The 20,676-nt window shown below is 40.5% G+C and overlaps 1 long non-coding RNA gene across 1 annotated transcript; it reads left to right on the plus strand.

Moving 5' to 3' along the window:
* The first annotated feature begins 18,223 nt into the window (after nt 1–18,223).
* Nucleotides 18,224–19,234, plus strand: LOC118565721. Its single transcript, XR_004932547.1, has 3 exons — nt 18,224–18,271; nt 18,385–18,488; nt 19,091–19,234. It is a non-coding gene; the product is annotated as an uncharacterized LOC118565721 (long non-coding RNA).
* The last annotated feature ends 1,442 nt before the right edge of the window (nt 19,235–20,676 follow it).

The raw sequence follows: 20,676 nt of genomic DNA on the forward strand, positions 1-20,676 counted from the left end.
TGCACCTAATCCTCACTCAGTCACAACTGTTTGGAGTAGCAGCCAAAAATTCAAAGGTCGACGTCTAAATGATCTTCTCGTCAAAGGCCCTGATGTGCTGAACAATATACGTGCTGTCCTCCTAAGGTTCCGCCAAGGTGTCTTTGCCGCTCTAGGAGACATCAAAAAAATTTATAATTCTGTCTGGCTTGAGGACCGAGAGGTGCACCTTCACCGTTTTCTCTGGAGGGACTCCGAAAAAGATGATATTGGTAAATATGCAATAACAAGGGTCAATATTGGTGAAAAACCTGCTGGCTGCATCGCTCAAGTTGCTATGCGAGAGACTGCAAGGTTGCCAAAGTTTTCTCACCTTGTGGAGGAGCAGCGTGTGCTGGAAGAAGACACGTATGTAGATGACATACTCACCTCTTGCAACGATCAGGATCAGCTAAAGCATATAACAGCCAACATCGAGCAGATCCTAAAGGCAGGCAGATTTCAGCTGAAACCTTGGGTCTACTCTGGCCAAAGTGGGAGGGGCCCAGAAAGCCCGAAGAGAGCTAGTGCTGCAATCTTTGTCCTTCCAAATTAGCTGTCGTACGAAGACCATAAAGCACTTGGGATGGGCTACACCCCAGAAGAGGATGAGCTCCATCTTATGGTCTCAGTAAACTTCTCTAAGAAACAGAGAAAGATGAGGTTGGGAGAGAACTTATTAAAAGAGGAGGTGAGACATCGGGCACCGAATCCGCTTACCCAGAGAGAGCTTCTTAGCCAGGTTTCTGGGCTGTATGGCCCGCTTGGGCTTGCAACTCCTGTTAAGTAGCAAGGGGCAATTCTGGTTAGGAAAGCTTTTCAAGAAGTAAAGAGCAAAGACAAGCAAGCAGAAGACACATGGGACACAGCGTTGTCTGATGAACTTCGAAAGGATGCCATTAGCCTGCTGGAGGATTATGCTGAGCTGGGCAAACTGAGATTCCCCAGAGCACTGACACCCCCAGAAGCAGAGGCAGAACCTTGGGGCATTAGATTCTCAGATGGCAGTGAGCACTCTTATGGAGCAGTTTTATATCTAAGATGGAGTTGCCATGGAGAGGTTGTTGTACGACTGGTTGAGTCCAAGGCTAAGTTGACTCCCCTAGACCATAAAGGAGATCCTGTCAAGGCCGAGATTTGTGGAGCGGTCTATGCTGCCCGCTTAAGGAAGTATTTCAAGGAAAACTGCAAGGTTCCTGTGCAGAGGTGGTACCACCTGGTGGACAGCCAAACTGTCTTGGGCGCTGTCCACCGGGAAAGTTACGGGTACCGGACCTTTTTTGCATACAGGATTGGAGAAATCCAGAGCAGTACCAGCGCCCAGGATTGGTGGTGGGTCCCAGGGTCACTAAATATAGCAGACATCACCTCAAGAGGTGCTGGGCCTGAGGACTTGGATCTGGGCTCCGAGTGGCAAGCTGGGCCCAAATTTCTTTACATGTTTCCTCATGGCCTATCAAAGGTTCACTGCGCTTAGAGGGCACCCCCAGAAAGTGTGGTCAGATCCTGGGACCAACTTTGTTGGGGCTAAGTCGGTGCTTAAAGACCTCTACGAGTTCCTTCAGGCACAAAACGCAGCAGGACCGGAGGAGTATGCAGCGAAGAACGGCACAGTGTGGGCTTGGAAGGTGCTTCCTGCAGATGCTCCGCATCGTAATGGCGCTGCTGAAGCAGCTGTGCGGATTGCAAAAAGGCCCTTCAGAGTCTGGGAAAAGCTGTCGACCTGACCTTTAGTGAGTTTCTCACTGTTCTCCAATTAGCGGCTAATCTGGCAAATAAGCGTCCCATTGATGCAAAGGTTCAGAGTCAAGAAGATTGCATCCAGTATGTGACACCAAATGCTCTACTGATGGGACGGGCATTTCAACTTGGAGACTTCAGGACCTTCACTTTTGAGAGTTATCTGTAACGTTCTGTTGTGGTTTAGGTTATTTTTTCAGTTAGCCCACTTTTCTGTCTAAGGATTTATTTCTGTTTTTGTATTGTTTTGGATTTATGCTTAGTCTGTTTTAAGTTATCTGGTCTTTGTTATTATTTTATGTCAGCTCGTGTTTGTTAGTGTTTGTCTTGCTTTCTATCCTAGGTTTATTCTTTATTAGTCTGTATGTTCCCTTAATTGCTTTCATCTGTTTTGGTTAATTGGTCCCGCCCTGCTCACCTGTTCCGTCCTCTTATTTAAGCCTACCTTAGTTTTTTTGTCTGGTGCCAGGTCGTCTGTTTGAGTATGGGTGAGTCTCCTCCTGCAAGTTTCTGTTTATTGGTTTGCTTGTGGATTTTTGACCCCTTGTCTCCAGTGATCTGAGCCATCCTGTTTCTGTCTGTTCCTCCCCTGCCTGCCCAACAGGACTGTTTTGTTTCTCTGCTGTTTTTCGTGCAACAGGCTTTTTGGATTTTGTCTCTGTTTTGATTTTTGGTAATAAATGTTATGCCATAAGCTGGTTGAATATGCTTATTATTATTATTAATTATAATTTGGTATTATAATTTAAATAATAAATCATTCAACTCAAAATTTCGCTATAACAAATATAGTTCAAATGGTAGTGATGTTAGCTATAAGCTTATAAGTATTTATACCACTAATGCATTAGTTAACTTGCTGTTATGAACTCATTTATGCTGGAATAAATGATCAGGTCAGACTGTTAACCGACCAGGTTTATCCAGCAGGCTGTGAGAACCCCAATGTAACTGCAATTAGAGTTTAAATCCTTATTCCTTATCACCATCCAATGATATTGTCTCTGTATTAATATCAGATGTTAACTCCAAAGGAGGTTAGCTCTGATTTCTAAATAACCATGTAACTGTGAATTGGACTGAACACAAAACAATGTCTATTCCGCAGTCGTGGTTTTATTGAACCAAAAGCAATTCCCTGTTACAGTAATTCTCTGATTCAAACAACTTTGGAATTCTTACTCATTACTAAACTAAAACATGCAAAATATATATGTGGAAATAAAGAACAAAACAAAATAAACAATGGATTAAAATGAGCGGTTAGCAGATCTTAACTTAACTCAAAGTTGTTTAACACCGCCCTCGAAACACCGGCATTTCACGTATCAGCATTGATAGACAGAACAGCTTCGGGAATCTCACTGGACGCTTTGATGTCTTACACAAAGCTAGTTCAGCTAAGCTACCTACAGTTCAGATATACGTCACCCTCCCAAGATGGCTGCTACGATGACGTATGAGGGGAGGTCCTAATGACGTAACCACGCTTACGCTGATAGGATAATGCCTCGCTTCGAGAGGGGGGCAGCTAACTGGGAGTATAAAGCAAAGCCCGCGACATGAGCTCGGACAAAGAAATTAAACTGATAAGAAGCGAAAAGAGAGAGAGGGGGGAAGCAGGGAAGAAGATGGAAAGGAATGAAGCGGTAACCCACGGCGGGGTTCTTGATGGATCACAAATCAACACAGCAAATTAAATGTAAAATGCATGCACATACAAAGAAAATGTTCAGCAAAATAATTCCAATTTCGTCGCGGAATAAAAGCATTAACCAACACCTACAAAGTTCTACCGCCTGCCCAGGCACTTCTAAACACCCTGTTGGTGAGACAGAAATAAAAGGGGAAAAACCCTGTTACTTTGAGTTGCCTCGGGGCTGGTCCGGAGCGCTCCGAGTGAGGCGGCTTTCTGGACGCGTCTTGACGAGCGCAGTTTTCCGCAGGCTGCAGCGGGACAGGGAAAAAAAAAACTCCTTCGTTTCTTCCTCCGGGTTCGGTCGCTTTGTTGGCCAGACAAAGCGGGGTCCTCTTCGATCAGTGGGAGATGCGGCGTCTCTCAGTCTTTTGATCAGAGGGAATTTAAAAGTACTTATTTAAGTCGACCTCCTGTTATAAAAGCAGGGAATAAACGTTGCGTCGAAAAATCTCGGTCCAGCGAGTAATCGAACACGTGGCGGGGAATCACCCCAACGGAATCAGCTGTGTGTGTGTCTCCTCGGGTTGGCTAAAAGCCAGGGAAGAAGGAAGATTTTCGTGTGTGATCGGCTTTTATAGCCATCACCATAGCAACCTTATCTTGATCGGCGGCCATTTTGCCGTGTTGCGTGATGGGAGTTGGTGGCCATTTTGACCACATTGCATCATGGGTAACGCAGTCCGTTACGTCCCGAATTGATGCCCGCTTTCTGTTACGTCTGTACTGGCACAACATAAAGAACCTGATCTGAACCTCTGCTGGTCTGGCTGAATTCTGGGTCCCCTGCTTCTGATTCATTACAGTATCCCTATAGAAGACTTAAAGAAATCCAGACACAAGTCGGCAAGTTCTGGAGATCTTGGTGCCAGCTTGCTGGCCCAAATCTGTTCATCAGGAGCAAGTGGCACACTGTGGCAAGGAATGTCGCTGTCGGGGACATCGTGTGGTTGTGCGACCTTCACTGCAGAAGCGCAAGAAGCTCGAGTGGGAGGTGTTGCGCTGACCTGCCAGCACTTTGCCTGAAAGACATCGATTAGGGGTAAATGACACCTGGGAGAGCAGCTGTGCTCATCAGCAGGTATATATGAGAAACACACTGCAAACTGAGTGCAGAGAAGCAAGGACCACTGAAGTGGCAGCCGGTAAGAAAAGAAGTGTTATTTAAGATTCCTGCTGCTGTTCCAGAACTAAATGTGTGATGGTTGCTGTGTTGGAGTCCTGCTTACATGGTTTGTGCACCTGTGAAGGTGGCTGCAGTGAGTTAAAACAAACATGCATTTCAAATTGTAAATAATAAGCTTGGGGATATGTGTGATGTGGGTATATGTTTGGGCATAGTGCAATATGATGATGGTGAATGAGCCAGTGGGATTTTAGGTTTGTTGGTACATAGAAAATACAAGCAACTTTTATAAAGCTCTGCTAATGGAAATGGGAATTAGATTGGTTTAATTGTTGTTTATGGTATTTATGAATTTGTGTGTTGTAAATATTGGGCGTGTATTAATTGTAATATTCGTTTTCAAAGGTTTTTACCTGACTAGTGTTCAAGCACTGAGAAGAAAATAATCAGACAAAATAAAGAATGGGAAAAAGATTCAACTGTTCAGTCTGAGTAATTCCAGCTATACTCTTGTTGTCGTTGGTCCACCCCTTCAAGTGTGGGGTGCATTGGCAAAAGCACTTGACAGTGTTAGTCAGATGTTTGTAGCTGTGGATGTTTGAACTTTTATGAAAGTTAGAGAACTTATCACATATCCAAAAGTGAGACCTAGTTTTCGTTACTCATCCATCTGAGGACACACTGAATTATCCATGTATACCCTACCCTGATTTCTTCTAATTAAGAATTCACCTATTTTATTCATTGCTGACGTCAATGGCAGACGCATTCCTCATGTTCAGTGACAACAATCATCTGAGTCATGAAAGTAGTTCAGCCTCTGTCATGCGACGTGTGACGTGTGTGATCAGGGTAATTAAGGTGTTTATGTGTTTGGCAACGTGTTGTTGGGCGTTGTTAGACCTGACGGGCCCGTCCAACAAAGGCTTTTTATTTTAAAAAGTAAGCACAATAGAAGTGACTAAAGTTATGGTTAGTTTTGATCTTATAACAAAACCAATATAGAACAGTAAATAAAACTATTTAACAAAAGATATCAGCAATATATTATATAGTTCTATTGTAAATTATGCAGTGTATGAGGCCTTCCTGAATATGCTATGAGGTAACTGCAGTGGCCATTAAACACTGTGTGTCATTGATAGCAAGACGGAGCACATTGTAATTTTTCTTTGGATGACGTGCTAAAAGAACTTTAGGGAATTAGTTGGAGGTATTTGTTTGAAGTCTCAAACTGTTGTGTTCTGGTTTGTTTTAATATAACTTTGAGAGTTGTATGCTTGAATATTTTTGTCACATTTTAGCAATCACTGCTTTTGAATTCAATTTTTTCTTTCTTTCAAAAGAATCAGGAATTGTGCATCAAGATAGTCAAGAACCCAATAATTGATAGGCTTTATTCTATGAGTGATTACATGGCTCATGGATTACAATCAAGTATTTTACCTATTACTTACCTAAAAGATTACATTAAAATTTACTTAAGTAACCCCAATAGTTATATTATCCTAATTAAAAAAATACTTCATATTTCCTAGGGAAAACATTCTGATTGTGTTAAAGATAAGTAAATACTTGTATGATTTCTATATAATGGAAAAAATACAATATGAGCTAGCCGTAATTTTCAAATGTAAGGACAGGCTTCACATCATAGAAAGAGTCAGTACTCAGGTAGCCAATCAACAAACATTTAATATGATAATAAAAAAAAACCCGGAGGCACCGATGTCAGGCAGTACGACTTCATTGTCATCTTCTGTGAGATAAGTGACTCTTTGGGGAAAAAACAAAATACATTTCAATGCCAAGAATAAGTTTTTTAAGAATTTGTCACAAAATATATCATTTACAAAATGGTTAACTGACCAGACACTAAAAGTAAATTTCAGAAATTTTGTACCAAGCTTCCATTGTAAGGATGACAGCTTAATAGATGGTGTCAAAAACAGAACTATAGACAATATAGATCCCAGTGAGGAATGTTGCTCTACAACAAACCTTCAAACAGGAAAAGTTTCTACCCTGAGATCAACTTTAAACTCACAACTGTCCCCTTTATGGCCCCTCAATTCTTCAGTAACCCAGAAGTGGCAGCCAGTCAGCATCAGGTGGAAGGATAAACTAGAGAAGCTTGCTGACACAGATTATACCGAAGTGATCACAATTCGAAACATTAGTTATGTGAACAATGCCGAGTTCATCATAGCAAAGGCGAGTGATGGAACTAAAGTCTTCTTGGGACTGAGAGATGATGGCACAGAAGTTGCAATTAAAAGATTGCCTAAAAACAGGAAGAAAACATTAAAGTACGAGAAAGGAATCCTGCAACTGCCTTCCATGAATCATCCATCCATTGTGCAATATATAGACTTTGCAGAGGATGAAAAGTTTGAATACCTTTTTCTTAATCTTTACGAGTTTAACTTGAAGAAATATAAAAAAATGTTGAAGTTTCAACAATCCTAACATAAAAAAAAATTTGTACGTGAGGTTCTTGAAGGCTTGAACGTGCTTCACTGCCAACACCATCAAGTTCTTCACAGAGCTCTCCATCCACACAACGTTTTAATCGGTAAAACAAGTTCAGTTCCTCTAAAATTCACAAGGCAAAGTTGGCAATAGTGAAGGTCAGGTCATGTTGGTCTACATGCTTTTTTCTACAGATATCCAAGGGAAGGCAGTATTGTCTCCCTCTGGGGTCAGCTCGACGGCCGAAGAGACAGCAGAGAAGAAGACCGATGTACTGGTGAGTTTTTCCTGCAACACTAATTTATCTGTTGGCCACTTGTGCAAACACATAAGCACTGACCATGTTTTTTTTTATTATGATAAAGCATGCAGGGAGGCTGGTTTTTTTACATCCTTTCAGGCGGCCGCAAGCATGAAGAGCAGAAAAAGCTCAAATATGTGAAGGACATCTTGGCTCAAGATCTCATCAAATGGATGACCCAGGAAGAACCAGAGGGGCGACCTGAAGTGGATCAGTGTTTAAACCATCCATTTTTCTGGGACAGCAGCAAGTAAGGAAGAAAACACAGATATTCATGGTCAATTGATCTTTAGATTATAGTTTTAGTCACACTAAGGTCTTGTGATTTAGGGATAATCATCTAGGTGTCTTGGGATAACAACAATAATATTCTCATGAAATTTGACTGGGGGAAAAAATTGCTCTATTCTCTTTTTCATTTTGTCTTAAATTCAGATTAATCCTCCAAAATTGATGAGTTTAGGACTAGTTGATCCCTCATGTACAGAGCTGTCTGTTGATACACACACAGACAAGCCACAGTGTGTTAAAGCATTGCACATTTCATAAACTGTTCAATCCACCATTACGCCAGAGCTGGGATACACCCTTTACAAGTCACCAGTCCATCACAGGACAACATAGAGACTTACAGCCATATATTGTCTTGAGAAAACAAAACAAACAAAATGTATGCACAGAAAGCTTATGTCGTTATCACAGGAAAACAACTTTTGTTGTCCTAAAACGATAAGAAAAATTGTCATCTTATAACAATGAGCTAATTTAAAGTTGAGGAAACAACAAAAAGAAAAAAAAGTAAGGAAAAAATTTGTGGTTTGAAATTTTCCACTTTCTGGATCTCTCTTGTTTTCCAGGCGAATGGAATAATTCCATTCGCCTGGAACATAACCCACAATTGTTATCCCAAATAATTTTGGGATAACAATTGTGGGTGTGTTTGTGTTTTGTTTTCATTATAGTTTGGAAAAACGCTGGTGCAAGACATGGAAAAGAAAAGGAGAAGCTTCTACAGTGAAAACACGTTGGGATTACTGCGCTTCATACGCAACCTTTGTGAGCACCGGTAGGTTTTATTTACAGACTAGTCCATCGTTATTAGTTTATCATAAGCAATGCAGGGGTTTAATATTTTTAACATTTTACCAGGATGTTCTCACATTATTTGCACACAGATTTATTCTGTTTTAGTGTACCAGGAAAAAAGATGAGAAGATAGTTTTAGATTTTACTCAACACGATCTGTCATTCCCAGGAATTTACAAGATATTTTCTGGTACTTTCAGTGAAAATGAAGGTTGATTTCCAGAGGGTAACCTGTAAACTTGTGACAGCAGTCTGTCTGTAAGGAGAGTAAAACCTCCAGAAAGTACAGCTGTATTGTTACATTTATTTTACTCTAACCCTCTTTCCCCTGGTCACTGCCTGTATAATTGCTGCTTTTCTCCCCCTGCATTAATTATGCTTTGATTTGAAAAATGTTCTAGCCTACTGTTAATTCTGTAGTATTGGCCTAATCCTGCTTCGCTACTAAAGGCCCATTTTTACCCCGGTTTAAGATTTGACAATAAATGAGGAAACATTGATCAGAGATAGAACAGTTTAAATACATATTTAATTCATAGAAATTAAATATGGAGACAGAGTACATACCATTACAAGATGTTTTCTCGCGCGGTGGATAAGTCTGTCTAACTTTAAAAAGTCTGAACATATCTTTTTAAGGGTGAGACCATCCCATGTTTTTTAGGAGGAGGGGAAAATCTGTTTTGAACAAAGGAACTCTCTTTCTGACCCACCCCCTCAGCAATAAAACTCCATGTTTATCTTACGGTGGAGCAGGGAGGGACAGACCCCACTCTGCTTTCCTCAGTAACCCCAACTAAGATATATTTTTAATTCTCAACACCTACCTTACACTTTTCTTGTTTTATTTAAAAAGGATTGCTCGGTCACAAAAGTAAATTATATTTCAGTCATACTATCACTGTAACAAATATCTTTTTTTTACCTATTATTCTTTTTTACTTTTTTGCAAAATTTGTGAGTGTTACACATTTAACTCCTTTTTCTCCCCCCCCCCCCCCCCCCCCCCCCCCCATTAACAGTTACAAAGAGGCTTCTACAATCAACATCTTGGCTTTGTTTCCTGATCTCTTCGAATGTGTTTACACATTTGCAAAAAGCCGAGGCTGGAATGAAGAGGCACCTTTAAAGGAGATGTTGCCGCCTCCAGTAAAAGCTCGGCACAATGGAGGACGTTTACCATCAGAGAATAGACTTTAAAATATTTCTGTTAGTCTAATCCCTGAATGGCTTAGCACCTAAATACATCACAGACTTGTTATCAGTGTATCAACCTTCCAGACCACTAAGGTCTTGCTTTTATTCTGCTTTATTTTCCTATATTTTAATCATGTAAAGCACTTTGCATTGTGTCTGTACTGAAATGTGCTATACAAATAAATTTGCCTTGCCTTGCCTGTGTGTTGAAGATTTACCCAGAAGATTTATCGTGGTTGCACCAAGGGACTTTATAAACCATTATTTTTTAAGTAAAAGAAGAAAACACCTGAGAGACAGAAGAAGACATCATGAACAATTGAACAAGTTGTAAAAAAAAAAGAAAAAACATTTTGTAATCACTGAATTGGTCATATATATATTAAATATTCGTAAAATGTTGATTATAAGAAATGTCGGGATTCTGTATGTGTATTGCATAATAATTTGGTTTTTATTCTGTGGTATTCTGGTTTGATTGGATTGGAGTACTTCTAACAGGTTATATTAATTTGTAAAGGACATCCCAGTTAATCTGGTTTAAGACTCCTATAGTCATAATATCATAATTACATGGTTATCGATGTCGTTGGGTTTGGAGATCTTGGACACTTCAGTGTCCTGGAACTTGTTGAACCTGCTTTGGACGTCGTCAAACTTGTAGATGTGGGAACCACCAAAGAGCTGAGCCACAATGACGTAAACCTCATCCTGGATGATAACTGACTTGCAACCCACAATGGACTGACCTACAAACAGAGGAATACAGAAATCAACAGAGAAATAAACTCAATAGAGGCATTAGAGAGACATTTGCCTAAAATGATAGTTTTGAGGGGCCGTTCTGCTAAAAGGCTACAGGCTGGTAATATCTAACATGCAGAGGCCCTTGGACTGAAGCTAATGACTAATTTCACACCATTTTCACATCTATGGTTTTGTTTACTTTGGTCCAAATCAGTTGAAGTTTTTTAGCTTGTAACTTTTTACATTGGTTCGGTTGCTCTTAATGCGTACAAACTACAGTATCGCTACACTGCATGACAATGTTCAGTCTGTTTGTGGGTCAGATCAGGGTAGATGGGACTTTTTAACCAATTTGACAGAAAATAATTTCAACGAAATACGTTATTTTCATTTAATTTGAGCTTTAACAGGCGCTCAAATAATCACTTTCGTATTAGCCTATAGGCCAATGGTTTCCTCTGAGAAAAGCTGTAGAATTATTTAAAATCATGGATGAACTAGAAAAGCTCTCAGAGCGCACAGACCTCAGCGAAGGCTTCTGACATGCCAGCTGCTGAACAGGCCACAAACCATGTAGGAGCTCCAGGATGTCACACCATGCACGGGCTATGATAAGGAATCCTTTAAAAAAGCCAGAGCTCCTCTTTTATCTTCCATTGCCTTTTTACTTGTGTCACATTCCATATATGGAATAACAGAAAAGGCTTCCATAAATGCTTTCGCCATCTAAAGAAACACAACTGCTTTGAAAGACATTGATTTTCATTTCATAATACTGCAACAGACTGTAACAGGTACTTGTGGACATACATTATATAAGACAAAGAATGGACATGTTACACTGTCCAGCATTTTGTTGTTGTTCCTTTTCTTTTCCCCTACAGGATCCCTTCAAGAATGACTTAAGACTCACCAAAATGTAGAAAACCGCTGCAGTCTTGCCAGACAAACCGTTGTTTGATTGAAAATTACATTTCTCTATTATAATACTGTTATTTTCACTTTCAGAACTCTCATACTTGCGCAATACCAAACATTAACTCCTCAATGTACTTGGATAACAATGACTCCACAGCTCATAGCCCCCCCCCCCCCCTTTTCATTGGACATTGACCCAGTCTGTTTTACCATATCATATCCTTCTTATCTTAAAGTATTCCCTGGATAACAAATTAAATGATTTGAGTAAGAGCAATTGTATTTTCTCATTCCATTCATGACAACTGATGTCACCGTATTATGTTACTATCAAGTTTTCAAAATGACAAGCACTTTAGTTTATGGATCTTCTATGAGCTATGTCATTATATTTCAAGTTATGTTTTTATTTCTAAAATCATTTTAGACATGTCTAAAAGGTAGAATTACTGTACTCTTTTGGCTGCATTTTTTGGAGTCCTGGAGCGCTGATGACACTTATGCAAGATCCATTAGGAATACTGTGCCGGCTTTTGTATTGATGTACTGAAAGAGACCAATAAAGGAAAACTAACATAACAGGAAATAATGTTGCTGAAATGCATGTCAATATGGCCGGCTCTAATCAAACACAAAAAAATAGATATTCATTGTAAGTAAGGTAAAATCACAAACCGGCAACCTCCAGTGGTTGTTGTTCACCAGCACAAATTACAGAACTGCTTCATAGCTGTCAAATTTCACCTACAATACTATTGAAAAATATTTCAAAAAGTTGTGTCAAATTCTGAAGACCATTTCGAAGCTCTTATCTCAATGTTAATCTTTCCACTCATGTAAAAAATCTCCTTTAGTGACAACTAGGCTTCACTTTATGACGAATAGATGTTGTGAAAAAAGTTCACCAATGGATAATCCTTTTTAAGGTTGTTATGCCATCACACCATGGCTAAATTGTGTGAACTGGGACATGGGGAAGGATTAAAATTGGGTTGTGAGAAAGAGAGCTCCAAGCAAGGATAGCCTCTCTCTCAGCAGGGTGCTTCTATAAACCACCCCCACAGACAAAAAGAGTCAGGAGTCAGAGCACACCTGACCTTCCCTCAGACCACTTCTCCAGACGAGCACCACTTTTCTCCTGGGGCTCCCGAAGGGAGGGGGGCTAGCAAGCCACCCGGTCTCCTTCCCCTGAACCATGAGGGCTCACAGACCCAAAAGAACAGGAGCCAGCACATGGGAGAGATACCTCTTCGCCCGGGGATAACCAGGCAAATCATAGTTAAGTCTGCTGTCTTAACCTCAGCGTCAGGAGCAGGAGGGAAGAATCCTGCCATGCAGTAACAGCTTTGTTTATTTTTCCTCAGCCTTTACAGGAATGCGGACTCCAGACAGAGCTGAAAAACAAGGAAGGAGCCATTTCCCCATGCTGAGAGGAGAACCTGCTGAAATCATGACCGGGTCGGGGCTGTCTGCAGGACATCAGGCTTCCGATCTTGACCACATGTTGATAGGCTGCAGAGCTGCACGCTACTCTGCTGAGCAGACCAACAACTTTCCTGCTTTTCCATTGCTCTTCTTTGGATGGCCAGAGTGGACCGAACTTACACGAGGCGCCGACAAGTTGGACAGAGAAACCCAAAGGGAGAGGTTAAATGGTTCATTTGAAAATGTTGGTGTGATGCGTCCACATGTTTTTAAACAATGAAAGAGCTAACAGAGATAGCTCATTGCTAGCATTCGGTACCATGTCATTGTCAAGTGTGTATTTATGGTTATAACAAAGGTTATCTCCACAAGGGTTTGATACATTGATGGGACATTAATGTTTACGTTATGCGGCCCACTCGTTATGACTAAAATATAAACCAAAGCTTTTATTTGTTAGCGCCAAAAGTCTGATAGTCAAAAATGCTATTTCCAATAGGGTAATATCCGGGTCCGGTTTTCCTACAAAGGCCCGTTCCAAGAATAAAGCTTGATCGTTCTGCTCCGCCATCATTCGGTAGAGCTATGAGCCTCATTCCCGCATTAATATTGAATATTAATGTTGTATTAGACGCAATTTTGATAGCTGTAGCAGTTACCAAATATAGCTATTTAATCAAATAGCATTTTGTTAACTCGGGATTTGCATTGTGAATGGATTGAAACACATGCCAAATGTTTTCCTAAATTAGTTAAGCTAATTTAACTCCATTCCCTGCTTTTTGAATCAGATCCGCAGTGAACAGGATTCACTGAATTATTCTGATTATGATCAACCACCTTTGTTTTGTCTTTGTTTTTGCATGTAAATAGTTCCTTAGCTTAGCTTCTTTTTATCTTATTTTTGCTTAGTAGTTTAGTTAAGTTTCACCAGCCTAGTAGAGAGGATTTATTGATTGAAATATAATGTTAATTCAGATAAACAGCATTATATAGAGATGTTCTCTGGATGTTCATTTTATTTCTGTTTTTAAATTATTGAACTTGAAAAGAAGTTGTCAATCCTTTAATCTATGTGTGTGCAGAGTTTGCTGTTAAAAGATCGCTAGTGCTCGAATCCATCCCTTTCAACAATTGTCCAGATATTAGCTGAAGATCTGAGTATCACCAGACAATACTTAACAGACAGAGAGTTATTTATGAAACATTAAATAACTTTAAACAGTGTATAATTGCACAACAGGGTGGATGTCCTTAGTAGGCCGTAGGCCAGAATCTGTAGGATCCCTTTTCGTATGAACTGTCAGGGGTACACTTTCTTGCACTTGGATAAGTTGCTATACATAGCAGTGATCTCAAAACACCAATGTTCCCACGTTTTCACTTGCACATTAATAAGTTATAGCCGATAAAATATCTAAACTGTTGCGCTACGGTCCAACAGGTCACGTGATTCGATTTTTGCTTCTCAGCCAATCAGATCGCTGTATTGCCTGCTGTTCGAGTTCAACCAGTTCATCATGGCTGCGCCTATAAGGTGTTGTATGCATCTGTTTCCAGACAAAGAAAGCCTAATAATACCATTTTCTGGTGCCAGTTGGCAGATATCTTGATAGCAAGAAAAAATAAATAGCCCAGTCCATCCATTTTCTAACACACTTATCCCTGCTGGGTTCGCGAGGGGTGTCGGTACTGATCTCCAGCTTTCAGGTGTCGTCACCTGTTACCTAAACTGCAGCCAGGCAGAAGACCTGCTAGTGCCACAGTCGTGCAGCCCATCAACTCAGCAGCTCCTCTTCTAATCCCAGCTCAGCTTATTTTATTGAACCCTGTGTCGACAGTGATGGCAGCAGGTCATCCCAGGGCGGCTCCTGCCCTGACTCCTCTGTTACCACCTACCACACAGGTGGCTCCTGCACCCACTGCCCCTGCATCTGTGTCCCACTTCACTCAGAGTCAGAGTTATTTTAAACAGTCAATATAAGTTTACATTATTCTATAGATATAGATGTTTATTGTCAAACAGAAATTATTTTGACTTTATTTACATGTACATCTACTATGATAAACATTTCAATTATATCTCATTTAAAAGGGGTGTTTGACACTATTTGAGCTTGCCCTGCTGTATATTATATACAATTAACCATAACTATTAACTCCTATTAGGGACTATACTAAGCGGTGGAGGAACTGGAAAGTGGCAGAGGAAAAACGCATCTCATAAACAAACTATGTTAAGCCTATTAACTACGATATGCGCCTGCGAAGTATGCGTGGTATACGTCATTTGACAGGAGGAGCGTTTGATTCTGGATCTTTCCAGTAAACGCCCATTACCTGAATAAAAATAGGTTGGGACGTTCCTCCAGCGTTAGAACTGCGGTGTTCTAGGTGAGTATCCTGTCTTTACTTACAGACTTGTATGATGGGGTTAATTTTTAATTTTGGAATATGTAACACTTGGGGGAATATTTTACAGGACTCAAGAAAATCTTTGTGTTAGTCAGATGTTTGTAGCTGTGGGTGTTTGAGCTTTTATGAAAGTTAGAAAACTTATCACATATCCAAAAGTGAGACCTAGTTCTCGTTACTCATCCATCTGAGAACACACTGAATTAGCCATGTATACCCTACCCTGATTTCTTCTAATTAAGAATTCACCTATTTTATTCATTGCTGACGTCAATGGCAGACGCATTCCTCATGTTCAGTGATAACAATCATCTGAGTCATGAAAATAGTTCAGCCTCTGTCATGCGACGTGTGACGTGAGTGATCAGGGTAATTAAGGTGTTTATGTGTTTGGCAACGTGTTGTTGGGCGTTGTTAGACCTGACGGGCCCGTCCAACAAAGGCTTTTTATTTTAAAAAGTAAGCACAATAGAAGTGACTAAAGTTATGGTTAGTTTTGATCTTATAACAAAACCAATATAGAACAGTAAATAAAACTATTTAACAAAAGATATCAGCAATATATTATATAGTTCTATTATAAATTATGCAGTGTATGAGGCCTTCCTGAATATGCTATGAGGTAACTGCAGTGGCCATTAAACACTGTGTGTCATTGATAGCAAGACGGAGCACATTGTCATTTTTCTTTGGATGACGTGCTAAAAGAACTTTAGGGAATTAGTCGGTGGTATTTGTTTCAAGTCTCAAACTGTTGTGTTCTGGTTTGTTTTAATATAATTTTGAGAGTTGTATGCTTAAATATTTTTGTCAAATTTTAGCAATCACTGCTTTTGAATTCATTTTTTTTTCTTTCAACAGAATCAGCAATCATGCATCAAGATAGTCAAGAACCCAATAAAATTGATAGGCGTTATTCTATAAGTGATTACATGGCTCATGGATTACAATCAAGTATTTTACCTATTACTTACCTAAAAGATTACATTAAAATTTACTTAAGTAACCCTGATAGTTATATTATCCTAATTAAAAAATACTTAATATTTCTCATATTTCCTAGGGAAAACATTCTAATTGTGTTAAAGATAAGTAAATACTTGCATGACTTCTATATAATGGAAAAAATACCATATGAGCTAGCTGTAAGTTTCAAATGTAAGGACAGGCTTCACATCATAGAAAGAGTCGGTACTCAGGTAGCCGATCAACAAACATTTAATATGATAATAAAAAAACCCGTAGGCACCGATGTCAGGCAGTACGACTTCACTGTCATCCTCCGTGAGATAGGTGACTCTTTGGAAAAAAACAAAATACATTTCAATGCCAAGAATAAGTTTTTTAAGAATTTGTCACAAAATATATCATTTACAAAATGGTTAACTGACCAGACACTAAAAGTAAATTTCAAAAATTGTGTATCAAGCTTCCATTGTGAGGATGACAGCTTAATAGATGGTGTCAAAAACAGAAATATAGACAATATAGATCCCAGTGAGGAATGTTGCTCTACAGCAAACCTTCAAACAGGAAAAGTTTCTACCCAGAGATCAACTTTAAACTCACAACTGTCCCCTTTATGGCCCCACAATTCTTCAGTAACCCAGAAGTGGCAGCCAGTCAGCATCAGGTGGAAGGATAAACTAGAGAAGCTTGCTGACACAGATTATCCCGAAGTGATCACAATTCGAAACATTCGTTTTGTGGAAAAGTTCATCATAGCACAGGCGAGTGATGAAACTGAAGTCTTCTTGGGACTGAAAGATGATGGCACAGAAGTTGCAATTAAAAGAAGAAAAGGAGAAAATAAAACATTAGAGAACGAGAAGGACATCCTGCAACTGCATTCAATGAATCATCCATCCATTGTGCGATATATAGACTTTGCAGTGCATGAAAAGTTTGAATACCTTTTTCTTAATCTTTGCGAGTTTAACTTGGAGGAATATATAAATAAATATGAAAGCAGTTTCAACTATCCTAAAATAAGAAAAAAACTTGTACGTGAGGTTCTTGAAGGCTTGAACGTGCTTCACTGCGAAGTTGTTCACAGAGCTCTCCATCCACACAACGTTTTAATCGGTAAAACAAGTTCAGTTCCTCTAAAATTCACAAGGCAAAGTTGGCAATAGTGAAGGTCAGGTCATGTTGGTCTACATGCTTTTTTCTACAGATATCCAAGGGAAGGCAGTATTGTCTCCCTCTGGGGTCAGCTCGAAGGCCAAAGAGACAGCAGAGAAGAAGACCGATGTACTGGTGAGTTTTTCCTGCAACACTAATTTATCTGTTGGCCACTTGTGTAAACAAATAAGCACTGACCATGTTTTTTTATAATGATAAAGCATGCAGGGAGGCTGGTTTCTTACATCCTTTCTAGCGGCCACCAGGATGTAATGCAGAACCTGTTCGACAATAATACGGACCTGGCTCAAGATCTCATCAAATGGATGACCCAGGAAGAACCAGAGCGGCGACCTGAAGTGGATCAGTGTTTAAACCATCCATTTTTCTGGGACAGCAGCAAGTAAGGCAGAAAACACAAATATGCATGGTCAATTGATCTTTAGATTATGGTTTTAGTCACACCAAGGTCTTGTGATTTAGGGATAATCATCTAGGTATCTTGGGATAACAAAAATAATATTCTCATGAAATTTGACTGGGGCAAAAATTGCTCTATTCTCTTTTTCATTTTGTCTTAAATTCAGATTAATCCTCCAAAATTGATGAGTTTAGGACTAGTTGATCCCTCTTTGAACATGTACAGAGCTGTCTGTTGATACACACACAGACAAGCCACAGTGTGTTAAAGCATTGCATATTTCATAAACTGTACAATCCACCATTACGCCAGAGCTGGGATACACCCGTTACAAGTTGCCAGTCCATCACAGGACAACATAGAGACTTACAGCCATATATTGTCTTAAGAAAACAAAACAAACAAAAAGTTGCAGTTTGAAATTTTCCACTTTCTGGATCTCTCTTGTTTTCCAGGCGAATGGAATACTTGAAAAAGGTTGGAAACAGGCATGAGATTGTATATGATCGCCAAGCTGCCCCGGAACTGATACGTTCACTGGAGCAATATGCTGAAAACCGATCCTTCAAAGAGTGGAAAGAAAAGGTGACTTCACAGTGATTACATTTAGCTTCACTATCCCAAAATCCCTAATTTCCCAAAATCCCTCATTTTGGGATAACAATTGTTGGTGTGTTTGTGTTTTGTTTTCATTATAGTTTGATAAAGATCTGGTGGAAGACATGGAAAAGAAAAGGAGAAGCTTCTACAGTGAAAACACGGTGGGATTACTGCGCTTCATCCGCAACCTTTGTGAGCACCGGTGGGTTTTATCGACAGACTAGTCCACCATTATTAGTTTATCATAAACAACGCAGGGGTTTTAATGTTTCTCACATTTTACCAGTATGTTCTCACATTATTTGCACACAGATTTAACAGATTTTAGTGTTCCAGGAAAAAGGATGAGAATATATTTTTAGATTTTACTTAATACAATTTGTCACTCCCAGGAATTTAAGTGCTATTTTCTGGTACTCTCAGTGAAAATAAAGGTTGATTTCCAGAGGGTAACCTGTAAACTTGTGACAGCAGTCTGTCTGTAAGGAGAGTAAAACCTCCAGAAAGTACAGCTGTATTGTTACATTTATTTTACTCTATCCCTCTTTCCCCTGGTCACTGCCTGTAGAATTGCTGCTTTTCTCCCCCTGCATTAATTTTGCTTTGATTTGAAAAATGTTCTAGCCTACCTTACACTTTTCTTGTTTTATTTAAAAAGGATTGCTCGGTCACAAAAGTAAATTATATTTCAGCCATACTATCACTGTAACAAATATCTTTTTTTTACCTATTATTCTTTTTTACTTTTTTGCAAAATTTGTGAGTGTTACACATTTAACTCCTTTTTCTTCCCCCCGTTAACAGTTACAAAGAGGCTTCTACAATCAACATCTTGGCTTTGTTTCCTGATCTCTTCGAATGTGTTTACACATTTGCAAAAATCCAAGGCTGGAATGAAGAGGCACCTTTAAAGGAGATGTTCCCGCCTCCAGTAAAAGCTCGGCACGATGGAGGAAGTGTACCATCAGAGAATAGACTTTAAAATACTTCTTTTAATCTTTAAATCCCTGAATGACTTAGCACCTAAATACATCACAGACTTGTTATCAGTGTATCAACCCTCCAGATCCTGTTCACAGACATTTTTAACACCTCAATGGCGACATGTCACATACCAGCCTGCTTCAAATCCTCCACCATCATCTCTGTTCCCAAGAAGCCAAGGACCACAGGACTTAATGACTTTAGACCCGTCGCTCTGACCTCTGTGGTTTGAAGTCCTTTGGGCGCCTTGTGCTTTCACACCTTAAAGAAATCACCGACCCCCTCCTGGACCCCCAACAGTTTGCCTACAGAGCCAACAGGTCTGCAGACGACGCTGTCAACTTGGCCCTTCACCACATCCTCCAGCACCTGGACTCTGCAGGAACCTACGCCAGGATCCTGTTTGTGGATTTCAGCTCTGCCTTCAACACGATCATCCCAGCTCTGCTTCAGGGGAAGCTCTCCCAACTGAATGTGCCCGACTCCACCTGCAGGTGGATTACAGACTTCCTGTCTGACAGGAAGCAGCACGTGAAGCTGGGAAAACATGACTCTGAGTCACAGATCATCAGCACTGGTTCCCCCCAGGGCTGTGCTCTTTCTCCTCTGCTCTTCTCCCTGTACACCAACAGCTGCACCTCCAGTCATCAGTCTGTCAAGCTCCTGAAGTTCAAGAATGACACCACTCTCATCGGACTCATCTCTGATGGTGACGAGTCCGCCTACGGGTGGGAGGCTGACCATCTGGTGACCTGGTGCAGGGAGAACAACCTGGAGCTCAACGCTGCAAAAACAGTGGAGATGGTTGTGGACTTCAGGAAGAACTCAGCCCCAGCTACCCCCATCACCCTCTGTGACTCCACCATCGACACTGTGGAGTCTTTCCGTTTCCTGGGAACTGTCATCTCCCAGGACCTAAAGTGGGAGCTGAACATCAACTCCCTCAGCAAGAAAGCCCAGCAGAGGATGTACTTCCTGCGCCAGCTGAAGAAATTCAACCTGCCAAGGACAATGATGGTGCAGTTGTACACCTCCATCATTGAGTCCATCCTCACCTCCTCCATCACCATCTGGTACGCTGGTGCCACCACCAAGGACAAGGGCAGACTGCAGCATGTCATCAGGTCTGCAGAGAAGGTGATTGGCTGCAATCTTCCATCTCTCCAGGACCTGTACACCTCCAGCACTGTGAGGCGTGCAGGGAAGATTGTGGCTGATCCCTCGTACCCCAGTCACAGACTATTTCAGTCACTTCCCTCTGGCAGGAGGCTGCGGTCCGTCAGGACCAAAACCTCACGTCACAAGAAAAGTTTCTTCCCATCTGCTACCTTATGAACAAGGCCAAGAGCCGCATGTGACACTGGACACTGCCTCTCTCCCTCGTTCAGGACAAATTCCTTGTATGT

The sequence above is a fragment of the Fundulus heteroclitus genome, chromosome 14, assembly GCF_011125445.2.
Source record: "Fundulus heteroclitus isolate FHET01 chromosome 14, MU-UCD_Fhet_4.1, whole genome shotgun sequence".
Taxonomy (NCBI): domain Eukaryota; kingdom Metazoa; phylum Chordata; class Actinopteri; order Cyprinodontiformes; family Fundulidae; genus Fundulus; species Fundulus heteroclitus.